Source organism: Austrofundulus limnaeus, unplaced genomic scaffold, assembly GCF_001266775.1.
Source record: "Austrofundulus limnaeus strain Quisiro unplaced genomic scaffold, Austrofundulus_limnaeus-1.0 Scaffold434, whole genome shotgun sequence".
Classification (NCBI taxonomy): domain Eukaryota; kingdom Metazoa; phylum Chordata; class Actinopteri; order Cyprinodontiformes; family Rivulidae; genus Austrofundulus; species Austrofundulus limnaeus.
This window is the reverse complement of record NW_013952836.1, coordinates 88,674-91,915: the sequence shown is the minus strand read 5'-3', so window position 1 is coordinate 91,915 and position 3,242 is coordinate 88,674. Positions and strand designations below refer to the sequence as shown.

The window sequence follows — 3,242 nt, the reverse complement described above, 5'->3', positions numbered from 1 at the left end:
TTATGGAGTGTGATTCATTTTCAACTCAAAATATCTTCAAACTAAGGAAATATAAAGTTATTAGGGAGGAAAATCCGTCTGGATAACAGCAGACTGACTGCTGGTAAAATATACGACAGGTCTGGACCACTCGTAAATTTTGTTCGTATCTGTAAAAAATCTTAGAATACGAAAACATTGGTGAATGTCACAAATTCTCCTAAATCACTCAAACGCACAACTTAAGAACAAATCTGTGTGTATGAACGGTTCTTGCATGAGGCCCAATGTTGTCAATGGAACGCTGACTAAAAGGGAGTTCATTCCAGAGCCTGGGGGCCACAGAGGAGAAGGCACAGTCACCACGGGTCTTACAGCAAGTGAGGGGAACCATAAGGAGATGTTGATCCTGTGAGYGGAGGTCCCGTCTGGGGTTGTAAGAGGAAATGAGACTTTTAATGTATTCTGGGGCTTGGCCATGAAGAGCTCTGAAGGTGAGGACAAGGATTTTGAAACGGATTCTGAACTGAACCAGGAGCCAGTGAAGTTCTGCTAGGATCGGGGAGATGTGGGTGAATTTGGAGGTTCAGGTTAGGAGTCTTGCTGCCGAGTTTTGGACAAGCTGAAGACGATTTAACTGTTTCTGGTTAAGACAGGTGAACAAGCTATTTCAATAGTCCAAACGGGTAGAAATGAAGACATGAATTAACATTTCCAAGTCTGAAGTGGACAGCAGGGGCCGGAGTTTAGAGATATTACAGAGCTGAAAATAGCAAGTGGAAACCAGGTTCTTTATGTGTTTATCTAGTGACAGGTCTGAGTCTAGATTTACTCCCAGGTTGTTCACATTCTGCTGAACAGTTGAACTCAAAGAGCCGAGATGTTCTTGTATCTTAGGGATTTTATTTTCAGGGGCCAGAATCAGTGTCTCCGTCCTTAAATTTGCTTGTCATTTATTACATTTCTCCTTAATAAGTACAGCTGGTTGAAAAGCAATCCATATAGTAGATCGATACAAAGTTTTTGGCAATGGTGATGGTTCAGAATGGAATTACTGATATATATTTGTAGTTTTATGATTAAATGCTTGCTTATTGTTACGTTTTTTTCATGACGTTTGGTATACTGCACATGCAAATTACATGTACCATTATTGCTTTTAGGTTTTATTTCTATTTGTGCTTTGGGGTTTGTTCATTTATTACAAAACTTTATAATTAAAAATATTACCCTAAAATCGTGTCAAAAAAAATAACCTGATGAATTGATCTTTTATAGCTTTTATAGAGTATTAAAGACCTATAATCCTCAAACATTTTACTACTGAAGTGGACATTAAAATATATTTTAAGCAGCATGTATCACAACTAAATGCCTAAAATGTGCTAAAAGAAATTAGTGTAAATAAAACAAATTGTAATCTCCAAATTACGCTGTCGTACTGCTGTTAACTGAAAACATAGCAAATGTAAGTTAATAAACACATCTAAAAGAACTTTAAATGGACATTTGAGTCATTAGTTTGCTCCACAGATCGGCGTAACCAGATGTAGCTTATTAGCAATTAACTGTCCAATTTACGCGCCGACACGACGTCCGTTAAACTGAAATTTAACATTAAAACTAGATAAAACAACTGTTGCTCTATCACGTGCAGCAAAGTCACACGACCAATAAATAAATTAATAAATAAAATAAAGCATTGAGACCGAGCAAAGGGGCTCAAATATACAACACCACCACATAAATACTATACTAAACTACTGGGAACGTACTTGGAAGAAGTGAGGGGTTAGAGGCTGACATGTTGTAGTGGGTGTAGTCCACATAACGGGACTAGCTGAGGTTCGTCTCGTCAAGTTGCAACGCCCTAAAAGTGCTGCTTTGCTCGTCACCTTCACCAAATTAAACTCATCAAAACAAACCAACAAAAAGGCAGTTTAGAGCGTTTTAATGCTCATAACTCGAGATTTGAAGCGCTCGACAACGACAATATCCGCTACTGTGGCATCTAACTTGAAAAGAAGCTCATCTTTTTTTTTTTTTTTTTTTTTTGGAGGAAGAGACAACTCACCGGGAGTCAAACTGACAGAAGCGAGTAAATCTTCAAATGTAACAAAACAGTCCCGATGAAAGAAAAAAAAAATGAAGTTGTAGTTTCTGTTTCTTGTCTCCTGTAACGTTTGGCGAAACGAATCCACGCAGACATGAGAGAGAAAACCGTTTCACGTCTACACRACCATAAGGCGATTTGAGGGGCGCGAGCGTGGAACCAGACGACGTCAAATACTACTCGTTCCGGTTTAGACTTTCAAAATAAAAGCACCGCTCACGCTTCCGTGGGAGTTAAAATAAAAAGAAAACTTGCCCTGATGCATCTCAGTAATCCAGGTAAAAAATCAAAAAGAAAAAAATTGTATAGGTCTTCTGGACGGGTTCTTCTTTAATGAAACGTTTCGTCTCTCCTCCAAGAGACTTCTTCAGTCTGAGAGTTTCAGGCAAAATTCAGGCTTTTAAGCACTGCCTCCATGTGACTGATACTCGCATCACATGGCTATTGTTGACACCTAATTAACACCTATTGTTAACAGGGGGTGGAGTGATACTGGCAATGGCCGCGCTGTAGGAGGGGGACAACTGAAAACGGAGGCCTCCACCTCTGTTTAATGATGGACGGTCTTTCTTCACAAAAATGGCTTCTTTTACTCCTCTCTCAAACCAACGTTCCTCTCTATCAAGAATGAGAACATCCTCATCTCTGAAAGAGTGACCGCTGGCCTGTAGATGAGTGAAAACTGCAGAGTTCTGGCCATTAGACGTAGCTCGTCTGTGTTGGGACATTCTTTTGAACAGTGGCTGCTTTGTTTCCCCGATGTATAACTGGTCGCAGTCCTCCTGGCACTTAACAGCATATACAACATTGCTCTGTTTGTGCCGGGGCACCGGATCTTTGGGGTGAACCAGCCTTTGCCRTAATGTGTTTTGGGGTTTGAAAGCCACTGGGACATCATGTTTAGAAAATAAACGTCTCAGTTTCTCCGAAACACCCGCAACATGCGGAATAACCACTGGTTTGGGTCTGGGTTTGGGGTCTTCATTTTCACCTGAAGGTTGCATGGAATCCTGTCTGTGTTTCCTGTCTGCTTTCAGGAAAGCCCAGTCAGGATAACCACACTGCTCCAGGGCCTGTCGTGTGTGTGATTTCTCTTTCTGCCTGGCTCCTGGGTTTGTAGGGACACTGTCTGCTCTGTGGTACAGAGTCC

General features: G+C 40.8%; 1 protein-coding gene across 1 annotated transcript in view; it reads right to left on the bottom strand.

Moving 5' to 3' along the window:
* LOC106529288 (radixin) overlaps positions 1 to 2,372 on the bottom strand; it is a gene marked incomplete in the record, with an annotated part of 38,731 nt that extends 36,359 nt beyond the window's left edge. Inside the window, 1 exon segment of the mRNA XM_014024661.1 lies at positions 2,054 to 2,372.
* Between the last annotated feature and the right edge of the window lie 870 nt (positions 2,373 to 3,242).